Source organism: Pararge aegeria, chromosome 7 (genome assembly GCF_905163445.1).
Source record: "Pararge aegeria chromosome 7, ilParAegt1.1, whole genome shotgun sequence".
Classification (NCBI taxonomy): Eukaryota; Metazoa; Arthropoda; class Insecta; order Lepidoptera; family Nymphalidae; genus Pararge; species Pararge aegeria.
In genome coordinates, this window is record NC_053186.1 from 14,726,016 (window position 1) to 14,740,929 (window position 14,914).

At 34.5% G+C, this 14,914-nt stretch overlaps 1 protein-coding gene across 2 annotated transcripts in view; it reads left to right on the forward strand.

Annotated features, from left to right (window-relative positions):
- Nucleotides 1–411: 411 nt before the first annotated feature.
- LOC120625129 (torso-like protein) overlaps nt 412–14,914 on the forward strand; it is a 75,896-nt gene continuing 61,393 nt past the window's right edge. For both annotated transcript variants that reach the window (XM_039892070.1, XM_039892069.1), the window contains exon 1: nt 412–771. The gene's annotated coding sequence lies outside the window, so the exon portion shown is untranslated. The remainder of the gene's footprint in view (nt 772–14,914) is intronic.

Consider the following 14,914-nt stretch of genomic DNA (forward strand, 5'->3'; position numbering starts at 1 on the left):
GTAAAAAATTTCTCCAACCATTTATTTAGAACTAGATTTTTATTTAGCAGGATCTTTTAAACTGCCCTCTACACGGTGCTAGAAGAACTACGAAGTACTAGTCTCGCTGCAATATCATGAATTTCCATAAGATGTCGCCACTCAGATTGTTGACAAGCTTCCTAATATACGTGATAGATGGCAGTGTATTTTTTAAATGTAAAATTTTGTATATTTTTTTTAATAAATAACAGTTTCAGCTCTAATAAAATTACCAAATCTCCTAAAAATTAGGAAAAAAAATAAAAGTGTGTATTTGCTAAGTACTTAAGTTATTTATGGAACGGTGCAATATTCATTTTAAAAAATCGAGTCAAGCAGGTCGTAACTTCTACAGTCAATTGCACGCATTCACAGTCCTACACTCCACAGTCAGTGACCGAAACAAATCGCAGGAGGAGTGTCGCTACCTTGCGCTAAAAATACAATTATCGAAACAGTTGGCTTTAAAAAACAAGCAGCTAACTTGGATTTCTGTGACAAGTATGAAACAACATTAGCATAAAAAGCGAACCGCATCTGTGATTTGAGCTGCGAAGCTATTTTTAAATTATGTTTAGACTTTATTTTTGTAAATAAATTAAGATTTATTCGTGATTTCGCGGTATTCTCGTGGGGACCCTATTGCGTGGAATTCAACAGTGTATGATTTTATGAAAGGATGTTAATAACGTTTATTGAACAAATATCTGTGTTGGAGGTGTTTTGAAATTTGATGGGATTGCACTACTGGTAAGCGAAGCTTTAAATAAAGTACTAGTACTTCGAGTAACTTAATGTTGTCGATGCGTTCTTGATTATTTTTAATGGTGTTACTTTACTTTACTACAGTGAAGTACAATTTATTGTACTTTTATGTAATCATCTATACTTATAATAATCTTCTTATAAATCTTCACAAAAATAAATCAGACTTCTTTCAGAATTCAGCAAAAACTTTGCCTTAAACCAAAAAATAAATGTTAGTATATAGGAATTTTTGCATTGAAAAGTGATTTTTTTTATATTGCATTAAATTTTGTAATTCAATCAAAATTAAAAACTCCCTACACCTTCCAGCCGAAAGTCTGTCTTAAGACGAAAGTCTACTGTGTTAAAATGCAAAAAAAAATTCTTCAACTCCATAGTTCACAACACTTAGGTATACGATGAATTCATCTGTAAAATGAAAACTGAATGTTGTGTTGAATGTAAATCTTCTTGTAAATATAAACAGCTATCTACATAAATTTGCCGTTCGTATCTTGTCTTTACGGGAATCGAGCTCCTTATTTTGTATTAATGACAACAACCTAGCGCTGATTGAAAGTAACGCTAAAATTGAATATCGAAAGGGGCTCCTCAAATTATTAAATGACCTAAACCTCCGGTCAGTCTGATAACCATACAATAAGATCGCATATTGCGTATCCTAAAGTTCCTAATACACTTTCTGATCTAATACCCTACAATATCAGTATTCTTTTTTTTTTAAATGGAATTAAATCCTGTAATTAGAAACTGAGACTTTTCAATCAATATGCTGCTATAACTTTGAGGAATGTTGGCCATCTATTAAATTTAAAAACATATGCAGAAATAATCAAGGCCAAGGTCTCAATACCTTGGCCTTTTCCAAAAAGCTTGGGATATAATGACCTATATGATTAGTTCGGGATCCCCTTGAATGGTAAAGCTTTTCAGGTGTTGTCTGATGGCATTTTATCTATTGTGTTTTTTTGTCTTAAGTGTTGTCACTGACACAATGCAGGTCAGTTATGAATACTTTTTTGTGACGTCCACCGATGAAGCGTGTCTTGTTATTGTTACATATAAATTTCTTGACTATGAGGTAACCTTGTCTTATTATAGAGGTAAGAACAACGCTCTTAGAAATAAGTTCGTTGCCTTCGAGTCACTAGGATCACTAGCCTTAATGGGTGTAACGCAGGGGTCAAAGCTGGGCCCAATTTAATTTTTGCTCTATAATTCTGATATTATCTATCTTCCTTCTAGTGCCTTAATCTACAATTACTGAAATGAGATGATAGATCTACAATTACTGTGTCGAATCGGTTTTAAATAATAAGCAGGACCTAATTAAATACCTTAAAACAATAATCACGTTACTCACAATGTTATGATTATGTTAAGAAGTTAGAAAGGAACGTTAAGAGTAAGTTTAAGATTTTATAGTTGATAGCGTTGCTACAATACCGAGCCTAAACGGTAATGTCCTGTCTTGGTATGATAAATGATCATATGATTTTACTATCATGTTTTTATATGCGAGGATTAAACTTAGTGATCATAGAGCAACGTGGAACGTGGATACAGTAATGTGTTTATAATTTATATGCATACTAAACTATGCATCTGACATTTTAGCTCAAGGATGACGGCTTCTCGTAAGATGACCACCCGATAAGTCGCGGAAATAAAGCAGGTTTTTTATTTTGTTTTCGGTACTTTGTAGCATGTGGGGCAAGTTTTGTACAGGCACAATGCCGGTTGGTTCGGTTTTTTTGAAATTTTGATTGAGCCAGGAAGAATTTCAAAAATTTTGAAGATCGTCTTTTCTGTTGCTATGAAACTAAATTCCACTAAAAATCGCTGCTCGGTTATTATATTCTGGTAGGTAATTTTTTGTTTTAAAACCTATTCGTTTCACTGAGTCACTATAATTAATATAAATATTTGTCTTAAAGCATTTTTCGAAACGCCATAAAAGATAAACCCCAAGCCCCTTATCGATTCCGTGGCGCCATATTTGCGTTTAAGTGGATGTTTTGTCGTGCGACTTGAATCCTAAATCGAAGACATCCGTTCCATAATTGTAGGTATCGAGAGGTTTTTTATACAAAAAAGTTTGGTATTTCAATCCTACAGCTATTTGGCATATTATTTTTGTTTCGCCGCGTCTACATTATGCATTTATTAATTGATTGAGGTTACCTTTTTGCAGAGTACCAACTCTGAACGCTAATAGGATTTGTTTGTTTGTTCTTCCAAAAATTCAGTTTTGTATAAAACCAAACCTGTATCAATCGTCTATAACATTGACGTGCAACTGCTAGCAATATTATAGGAATATTAAAATTGATGTAATCCCATCAACCATATTAATTTCCGTTAAATAAAATTATTTCCAACTAACCCAAGCCGAAAATTCTTGATCCTTATTTTTTTTTATTTGATTTTTATTTATAACTCTTATGGGTCCACGACCGAAACTAGTATTTTATGCCTCTTCGAAAACGAGTCCTTGATTATACCAGACCAGAATAATAAATTTTATTTCATTGAAGCGGTGATAGCTCAGTGGGTAGCAGCTCGACATCACTTTCGAGGGCCCGAGTTCGAATCCCAATTTTTTCAAGCGAGCCCGCAAACTTGTGTAGTGTGCGTGAGTGAGTGAGAGAGAGAGAGCGTTTCGGAGTGCGTGCTTATGTATTCATTGTTCTTTATTTATTCAATTGACTTAGTAAACACTTACTATTAAATCAACGTGAATCGGTTCTCTAGCAGAGATTCCGTTACTTCATATGGAAGTAGGTGTATGGTGTGGTAGTTAGCTTTTGTAGATTTTATTTTTATTGCCAATAATTAGGCGAGTAGTAAAAAAATCTCTAAACTGAATCAAATTGGCAGATCTAACAGAAGTTCTATCTCTTTCCAGGGGAAACATAGTGACTAGTAGACTAGTGAAATAAGCTTAGTTTAGAGATTTAGAGTAGAGACAATTGGCAACATTGCATTGCCCTATTTATTTTTTATGCAGAGTGAGGTTAGAACATTTTTCATAACGGCGCAATTATAGAAGCTCGTACCGAAGGTATAAAAGGCCTGTTACGGCCTTGGGGTCTAAAAGTTCATGAATTTCCTGCGTTCACTGCTGATAATTCTTTACGGTACTTTTGTTTAAGTTAATATGTTTAATATGAGTACCTTTAAATCAAGGGTTATTAGGTATCTTCTATGCCGGCATGCTCTAACGTAGTTTTGCATCATCGTCAGTAGGTAGATATATAATACCTAAGTATTTAAAAAGGCAGTAATATACTGAACCATCGATGCTATTGAAACTATACCATCGTCACTTACATTGGTGTGTAATTTTTACCTTGAATTTGTTTTCGTTGAGAAATCGATTCGGTACGATCGTCGCGAAATCAGTTCATCATTTCGAAAATTGTATTTCATCACGTAATCAGCGCGGTTTATTGATTTTATTATTTGCAATAATATAAATATATACCTTTTCATATCTTTGACAAACGGCAAAGGACTCGAGACAAGGCTGTTAGAAGTTTTCTTACGGAAGGATACACGTCGTAGATACGAAATCCGTGGAAGCAAGATAAAATTTGTATTAAAAATCTAGTTATTAACCACTATTCCACGTAACTTTAGGGATTATAAATTATTTATGTGTATGTATATGTATAATATTATTTTTAAGTGTTTCTAATTCTAAGTTGTGTGCACATATTTTGGATTTTAGCATTGAATAAACCCCGTTATTATTTATATTTAGACCTACCTTTGGTAATTGTGAAGCGCATTTTTGCATTGCGCTTATAGACTGATATTTGATAATATAAAGGGAATGGGAATTGTCGAAGGTTGAAGACGGAGGAACCAGCGCTGACTCGAGGAACCTCTTGTCTAGTGTGGTGTCTACTAACAGTCGACATTGATGAATTCATACCCAATTATACAGCAAGGTTACGTAGGTACTATACAAGTCATAAGTTTCATAATAAAAAAGTTGCTTGGGAGCAGTCGGCTCCGCTTTATTCCGCACAAGATAGAACAATGAGTGTTACATTGTGAAATATTAATAAACACGAGAAGCTGTTGAGTTTCTTGCAAGATTCTTGACTTCTGCTATTCTGTCCTCGATGCATAAATGCTCATACAGTGGACCTATATAAACCGAAACCTATATAATATTCGAAATGAAGATAGAATTTCAGATTTGTCAATGATTACTAATTGAGTTACACTACAATACACTTAAAACAGTGTCGCTTAACTTTAATGACGTTTAAGATTAAATAATCGTATTATGTTGCCCAGTCAAATAACAAATAGTTAAGATTTTATTTTTATCGGCACACTTGTTCATGCATATCAAAACGATATATTGAAAAGTTAACTATTTAATAAAGTAGAGTTTGTGTAATTCAAGATAAAAACAAAAGTTGAAAAAAACTACCATTTTAGGTGAACTTTAATACCGAAAACTGAAATTCTTAACTTTAAATTTTTGTAGAAAAGTAAAGAAGGGCTACAATATAGTTGTAACCATATAATACTAGCTGTTGCTCGCAACTTTGTCCGCGCTTGTTTTGGGTTTTTGGGATACTAGATCATATAAAAAAAATATTATAAAAACCTTTGTCCAAAAAGTAAAAATAAATTTTTGGGGTGGACCCTTATCGCCTGGGGGTTGAAACTAGATTTCGACCAATTCTCAGATCAGGCGAATATGCAAAAAAAAAGATTCATAATTATCTGTTAAGCCGTTTTGAAGGCGCGTGTGTCCGAACACTGACACGAGAATTTTAGATTTTTTTATTCTACTTCAAGTTAGCGCTTGACTGCAATCTCAACTGCTGGTTAGTTATGATGCACCCTAAGATGTTTAACGGGCTAACCTTTTACCGACGATTTCTACGCGACATCGTACCAGAACGCTAAATCGCTTGGGTGGTTACTAGCCACGACAGCAGCCTCCAACCAGATATAGTTACTTGTACCTTAAAAATAAAGAAAAAACTGGTTACAAAGTCATAGATCTTGAATTTTGAATTTGAATTTCACAAAATAGTAGTAGGTGTTCACTAATTTCGAGAATTGAATAGAGCGGCAATGGCCTTTATAGCGTGTGATATGATATAATCGAATTTTACATATTTGACAAACTCGTTACGTTTGGTCTCATTTATACACACACCTGTCATGTCATGTCATGTATGTATATAAGTACAGTCTACCCATGACAGGTATTGAATTATTATTATTATTATTTAAATCTTGTTTTATATAAGTTATTTTGGGTAATAATATAGTCGTTTTCAATTCTGGATAAAAATGCATAATCACAAAAAAAAAAACTCCATTACTTGAAACTCTTTATTATATTAGTAAGGAGAGCACTTATTTCTTTTGAGAACATTTCAAAATAATTTATTATGACTTTCACGAATAAGTTCAACAGTGACATCCACACATAAATGTATACTCTGTTAACAATATCAGTCTGGTAAACATGTGAAACAACAAAGCCTTTACGATGAGTATACGATCTACTTTCAATGACGAATCGGAAATAACACGACGATTTGAACCACGATTGATATTCAATGGATTAATCGATTTGCGGGAAACTTCTAAAAGATGACATTACAGAAAATGATAGTCACGATCTTTCCATTAAATACCAAATCACAAGGCCGTCTTGTGAATAACCGTAAAAAATGTGAAGCTAATAATGCAGCAGTTTTTACACGTTTTTACAAACATTTCTAAGAATACGAATTAGTACCTAAGTTACTTTAAAGTGATAGACTATGTGACGGAGATATCTACTAACATGGATTTCATAAATAAATTATTCTTCCATTTTTGAATCTTTAATCTCTCAACTATAAAAATAGAAATCTGAACGTCTTCTTCTCAGACCCGGGCACGTTTTGAATCCTCGTAGCTTCAATTTTAAATTTTCGAATGTAGTTTTTGCCTTACAATAACGGGAAAAAATTAAGGAATCAGTTTTAATAGGCCTATTAAAATTATTATGGAATCTATCATCCATAGTAAACTTGCAATAATTGTTTTTGGCTGTAAAGGACTACTAACATGCACTCAGTGGCGTGCACAGGGTCTTTGACCAAGGTATGCATGAAGAAAGAAGGTGGCATACAATCCTTCCCCTTTATGAGTTATCAACACATTTTAGGGTGCTTTTGTGCATATGAAGTGCACGTCACTCAAGTTAGGCTTACAGATGTTTGTGTCTTACAAATAACGTGGAATAATGTGGGTTATTAAGTGTTATTCAGTTCATATTATGTTAGAGCGTGATAAAAAGCTATACCGAAGTCATTCACGTTCATTTCTTTCGACTTTAACATTTATAACTAACCTAACTTTAATGAAAGATCATTAAAATCCTTAATATTATAAATTATATGTGAAAGGTATATTTGTTACTCAATCACGCAAAAAAGCTGAACGGATTTGGACGAAATTTCCTACCTTTTATCCCGATTCCTTAAGTAGTTCCCGAGGAAAAATTTAAAATTGTTAACGAGCGAAGCTTTAGACCCAATTCTGAAGTCCACGCAGACTAAGTCGCGGGCATAAGCTAGGTCTCTTTTGATTCAGTGTACAAAAAACAAGAATAAACCATCTTCGAATTCAAGGTTATAAACGAAGAACCTAAGGTTAAATCTCGCAAGTGCTTGCACATCGTGAACAGGTTGTCTGAATTAAGAAAACTTGTCTTCACTACAATCTGTTAAGATAGGCTATGTTCCTAAACAAGTTTATTTTGTGGCTAGATGTAAAGTTGAGGCCATTTAATATTATTTTCTGATAAACTATCGTAAACTTTATGCAAAATAATAAATCGTTTCAATTTATAAATTCTTGTAACATTATGTACTTATTTATTTATTCTTTAAAATAATTGTTTAACCTAAAATAAACTTTTTAAAACTAAATAAAATCTAAAACGTCCTCGAAACCACCGCAGCGGGCACAGTTCCTAAGATGCTGGCAGCATTGGCCCTTTGAATGGCCAAACTAATTCGTTGGCCAAGGTAACTGCCCGCTCTAGGATCACCGGTAACATTTATTTAAAAAAGTATCTATATTTATGTTACATAATTATAAAGCTAAAGCGATTTTTTTCCTCTTGTTTGAACGCGACTATCTCAGAAACTATTATTCGGATTAAAAAAGTCTTTTTGGCATTTTGTGGCTCAACTCTATAACTTTTTAAAATATGAATGATTTATATCAGATTTATATTTTATGAATAAAGTTATGGATTAAATATAACTGCCAAACTCCCTTATAGGTTAACCCGCTACCATCTTAAACTGCATTATCACTTAACACCGGGTGAGATTGCCGCCAAGGGCTAACTTGTATTGGAATAAAGAAATAGGATACGTCTTATATCGAAAACTATAAATAAAAGTTCACAGTCTGTAATTCCCTTTGTACGTTAAAGTGGACAACAGCGCAATCATCCTATTGTCGCCGAACATTATAAGTTGGTTAAAGAATTAACTGCCAATAGCTCGTGCTCGCAAACAGGCAGACCGGAAGGAGCAGTTACGAATGATCAGACTGTTCGAGGTCAATTTAACGAGATTAAATAAATTTTTGCCACCGTTCGCTACGTCACCCGTAATTATATCGTGACTACAACAAATTCTGGGCCTAAAAAAATAGGTTTTAAGCCATTCTCTTAACCATGTTAACGGATATGCCCATATCCACTGCTGAACCTAGGTCGAAAAGCAAATATATTTACGAAAATAGAAAAGTCTTTTTAAATAGAAAAGAGGGATTTCCACTCACCACGTTCCTAAAAACATTTATGGAATTGTCAATTTAGATCATGAATTTGCTGAATAAGCTTCATCATAAACCTATATATTACCCGCCTTCCGGAATGATGAGGGCCAAGTGCGTATTTGTAGATTTCACAAACCTCTGACACATTATGGAGAACTTATAGGTATTAAGGTTCCCTGACGATGTTATCCTACTGTCAAAGCTAGTGATATAAATGAATTGCTTAAAATAAAACGCACATAACTTATGTTTATTGATTTATTTAATGGCAAACTTACTTTACAGTTATTTTGTTACAGTAATTTTATAAAGTGATAACTATAAATTCATATTGGCCAGATATTTTATTATATTGATTAGGATTTTTACAAATAATTACGCTAATAAATATTATTTAAATCGTTTAAATAGTTTTCAAGAAACAATTAAAATTATATTTGATGAACAACCAATTTTCATAACATTGAGTTGGTGGGTATTTTGATATAAATATTGCTCATAGAAAAATCCTATTATAATATTAAGAATAACTACATGACTAAACATGAACTCGACTGTGATATGGTTAGTGTTGCCCAAATTCAGTCTTGGTCTTGCAGTCTTGGTCTTGTTCTTGCGTTTTTGCAAGACCAAGACCAAGAACAAGACCGCGTATTTTTAGCAAGACCAAGACCAAGACTGACCGTGCAAGACTTGAGCAAGAACAAGACATAGCCTGCAAGACTCTTGCGTCTTGCAGCTAGGACTTAGCGCTATTTCACGGAGTAGTTAGGTGTAACAGTTCGGTGTATAGGTAGGTAGGTACGCTTAGGAATTCTATGAGGCGCAAAAAACTATATCAAAGAATATGAAAAACTGGACCTATGCGCATTACGACTAATACCATAAACATAGCGAATAAAAAAATATCTATTAAAATCAAACTGAGTGCATGCATAGTTATGTTTTAACCATCGGCACTTTGATAATGCGGCATCAAAGGTTTTGTACTTACTTCTCAAAGAAATTTGCCGCTTTTCGGAAGTACATGGTTATGATACACGCGCCGGCGGCTTCTTTTGAAATCTAAAACAATCGTTGCCGCCGCGCCGAAATCATAACATTTGACACTATTCATGCAAAATAATTTCGAATTTTAAGAGTACCTACAGGTGTTCCAAAGAATAAATAAGTTTCAGAGTGCTTAGAATGAAAATGAATACATTATACTGATCACGCAAGTAGTATTATGATTAGGATAAAATGGTGAGGATAGGTAGTAGATGTCATAATAATTCATTCTAGTAAGTAATTATAATATTGATTACTTATATGGTTTTAAACTAATTACTTAGGTACTATTATTGTACATTTAGTCATTATATTTCTTAAGTTTTTACAAGTTGTTTTAGCAAATGTAAGCTTATAAATCATAAATGTTTATTAAGAAACAGTTACTTCCATGGAAAACGACATATAGGTCAGTTGATTTTTCGAATTTCTTATCAAATCTTCAGTTATTTATTAATCTGCTTGATCTTTACTATGGCTATGTTAATTCAAGCTCACAATGTTCCAATTCTAATACGTTTTTCTAAGATTTAAAGTAAACTTTAATAAATAGTAATAGACTAATAGGTAATTGCAAGACTTGCAAGACTCTTGCTGCAAGACCAAGACCAAGACCAAGACTGGGAGCGCAAGACCAAGACCAAGACCAAGACCAGGTGTATTAACGCAAGACCAAGACCAAGACTGGCTAAGTCTCGTCTTGTTCTTGCATTTGGGCAACACTAGATATGGTGAAAACAAAAAAAACCTGGCTGTTTGTTGTAGGCTCTTCTTAGACCAAGGCGCGTTTGTAACCCGTCTGAGTTTTAAGTTAACGAATGCAATTATCACCTTCACTAACATTAGTGTTAACATGTTAAATGTATGAACGCTTGATAAGTGCCTGTGTTATAAGGTATACATGAATAAAACAAATTTTGAATACGACTGCATTGTCGATACACTTCAGTTCTGTATGGACTCGAACGATGCCAGGATACCTTCCGGTGTCTTAGTCGTTATCACTTACAAAATTTAGTGGTGCGTGAAGGGGTTGAACTTGGTCCCCCGAAAGTGAGGCTGAAATATTAACCACTAGACCATTACCATTCTGCTACAGAAATAAACAAGAGAATAGGTTCGATCAAAGTTTGCCATTAACATTTTAATCGGTCATTCTGTGGTTGAATATTACGACCGGTTTGGCGCATGAATGTGATGTTAAGTGACGTAATTACAAAAAACCATAAAACTAAAAATATCTCTTGTAATTAAATTAACGACAGATTTTCACGACGGTCAAAATAGCCGCGCCTCTTGCAGATGAGGATCTTCCAAAAACCCTTGGATTTATTGTACACCGATACGTTAAGGTTTAGGTTTAATTTTAACAGATTCGTGGATTCCCCGCACTCCCATCTGCCGACTATCTAGTACACCAGAAAAGGTAGTCGGCAGAAAGTAGTCGATAGTCAAAGGAAGAATAGAACATTTTTTGTATTATTTCCGTACGCCAATGCTCTGAGATGAAATAGATAAAGTGAGATAAAACAATGAGAGTATATCAAACTTTTGTCTAGTCCCCGTTAATGTCACCTGCCTATTCCTGCCCGACTGAGTTAAACTCATTTGTCTTTTTCTCTTCATGTTGGTAGTTGATATCCTATAGAGTCTTACAAAACGCTTTCCGTCTTCGTTTCGCACCACAAAGATCTGGAAATGCTTTCTCACCTCCCGTCTTACCCTATACCTATATATTGGGTTCCTTCGAAGTCAAGAGTGAATAGGCATCTTCTAAACGAGCGAACCCCATCTAAGGCCCCATCGTACCCCATCGTGCCGGTACGCACAAGCGCTTACATTAATAAATAATTATATTATATTAACTAGGAGTTAGGGATATTATATTTTTTGAAAATAATGCTTATTGAAAGAAAGATGTTTTCTTTTGTATCTAAATATTTTGAGTTAAATCTTTTTACAAATGATTTATTCAACAAAATACATTCCTCAATTCAACCAATTGACGTCCACTGCTGACATAGGTCTTTTGTAGGGAATTCCCCATTCCACGGTCCTGGGCCGCTTGTCTTCAGCGGCTCCCAGCGACTCGCCTGATGTCCACATCTGTCCACCTGGTTGGGGGACAGATGACCCACATGACCCACTCTGCGTTTACCGGTATGTGGTTCTCCGAGCTATGTGCCCTGTCCATTGCCACTTCAGTTTTGCGACTCGCTGAGCTACGTCGGTAACTTTAGTTCTTCTATGGTTCTGCTAAGTTCTGTTTTGATCTCCTAGCATAGCTATCTCTATCGCCCGCTGAGTGACTCTGAGCCTTCTTATGAGGCCCATAGTAACGTACCGGTACCACGTATTGGATCCGTAAGTGAACACTGGCAACACGCATTATTCGAATGAACGAACTTCATCACCTAGTAATATTAGGCACTTGCGTTTAATAAAATCTACAAGATAGAATTTTATTTAAAAAAAATACAGACTTCTGTAATTAATGTTATACTTACCAACTAAAAAGTAGATAAGTTTTTGCATAAATCCAGCTTGAATATTATGTGCTATAACTTGGTTCCGGTCGCGAAAAAATATGCAACTACATACTACTAAATGTATATGTGAAGACCTCCCTGGCGCAACGGTGAGCGCTGTGAATTTAAGTAGGAGGTTCGATTCCCGGTAGGGGATTTATATTTTCTGAATTTTCTCTGGTCTGGTCTGGTGGGATGTTTTGGCCGTGGCTAGTTAAAGAGGACTTTCCATACGAATATTATAAATGCGAAAGTTAGTTTGTATGTCTGTTTGTCCTTTCTTTACATCGTACATAAGGAACCAATACCCTTGATTTTTGGCATAGAGTTATTGAAAGGACAGAGGCATGCTACTTTTTATCTCATGAAATATAAACGGTTCTTACAGATTTTCTTAAAAAAACGTTATTAACGCCGGCATCAGTTAGTTTTAGAACAAGCCTCCTTTCGAACAAAAAAATAATCTCGCTAATCCGTTAACAGTTGATGGAGTTATGCTACGAAATAAATTCTACTATAAGCTTCTACCTCATACCTTCAGAGTTTCTTATGGCATACATTTTTTGATTTACGACAACCAAGGCATAGTTTCTATTCAGTTTGTTAAGCGTAGACGCAAATATGCGGTCAAGTTCACCATCTTTAATGACCAGCTAACGCAACGCAAAAATGCAACTTTATAATTTGTTTCAGAGATATTCCATGAACTAGAGCGAGATAGCGAATGACTAATTAGATAGCGAATGGTAATTCGAAATATTGCATTCTTAATTTAAATGTTAAGACATGAAGTTGGTACAAATATCAGTGCAAAAAATGCAATGTTTTCGATGGGCAATAGTTAGCGTAGCTTCTCTAATTATCCAGATGCGTTTTCTCTTACAGGGCTTATTTTTGCACTTAAGATAATTCCTTTCTTGGAAGAAATACTGCTGATCGTATCGGTGCAGAACCCTTCTTAGTAGGCTTCCCCTTGTTAAGCTTTTTCTGTGAAGACCGTGTGTGATTTCATATCTATTTTCGTAGATGAAATTTCCAATCCCCCTTAATGCGGATCGGTGACAGCGGAATCACTTTAGTAATCAATCAATCAATCAAAGAAAGCCCAAATCTTCATGAAGTAATCATCTAGGCGTCAAAATCGATCTCAACGAGCAACGCGACTTCCAATTGACCCCGAAGCCAGAACGTTCTTGTGTTTCGTAAATTGCTCCTTCCTGCCGGCCAGTCTGCGGGCACAAGCTATTGGCAGTTGATCCTTTAACCCACATATATTGTTCGGCAACAATGGGATGATTGCATTGTGTAAGAGTCAGTGCAGCTGACATGATTTAGTGATTGTTTATTTGTTTTACAGTTTGTGTGTATTGAGTTTGTGTATTGAAGAAAGATTGATTTGACGGAGTCCCTGGCGAGACGGTGAGCGCTCTGGTTTTTATTTGTGGTCACGAGTTCGATCCGGGGCAGATCTCTGGTCTGGTCTGGTGGGAGGCTTTACGGTCAGCCGTGGCTATTTACTACCCTACCGACAGTAATATATATATATATAAATATAATGAAAATATATATATATATATATAATATATATAAAATATATATAAATAAAATGCTATGTTCGTTAGTCTCACTAAAAATCGTGAACAGCTGAACCGATTTGGCTAATTTAAGACTTGATTTATTCGTGGAAGTCTAGGGAAGGTTTCAATGGCAAATACTGAAATGTCACTCTGGAAATCTCGACGCAATCCGTAGTTCGCCAGGTACGCTAGTATTGAATAAAGTACATATTGTGAACAGTACAAAGAAGAGGCAATATGACCCGACGGATGGGCGCCATATTGTAACTGCTCCTAAAGGTCATCAGTGTTGAAATACTGATCATCTTCGAGTATATAACAGTAATAAATTGCACTTCATCACTCAAATATAAAATATAGCCTCTTGCGGCCATGATGTTTTCACAACATAACGTCAGGCTTTTATTACAAATTGTTTAAACAATAAAAAAATGTATGAGCGTTTTATATCTTGTAATTGCATACTAAAATATATTTTAGACAGCTAAATATTTCATAGCGATATCAACAGTTATATAAACCTAAAATTCCACAGTATACCAAATAGTCTAAAAAGAGATACATTTATCAAGTCTCTATTAAAAACATATTTTAAAATAAATATAGGTTTTTAATTATAATCATTATTATTAAGAATGTCAAAAGATTATCATATCTATATAAATTTCGTAAATTCAAAAAAAAATTCTTAACTACACCAAGATCAACTAGAGCATGACCTGAAATGGCAGTGTAATGTCTGTAAATGCAAGTATGGCTTAGAATGTATAACCACGCTCTTTGGTTGAAATTTGTTATTCGCAAAGTTCAAGAACAAACAAAAAGTTGAAGGCAAATAACGGTAGTCAATGCAAATATAGAAAGGCCAAGATTCTATGGATAAATGGCTTGAGGGATGTGAAACTTCAAAGGTAAAATTAAGCATAAATCCTCCAAAGCTTGCCAAACGCCATAAAACTGTTACTATGATAATTTCAGATGAAACTTGGGAACTATACAATGTGTAAGGGAAATAATGTTGAAGGGTGCATAAGTATATAAAAAGGAATCAGCCTGTAAAAATATTAAATCAAAAGAAGCATATTTATTATTCTGTACAAACTAGTTCAAAACATTCTACATGTTTACTGGTGACAACCCTAT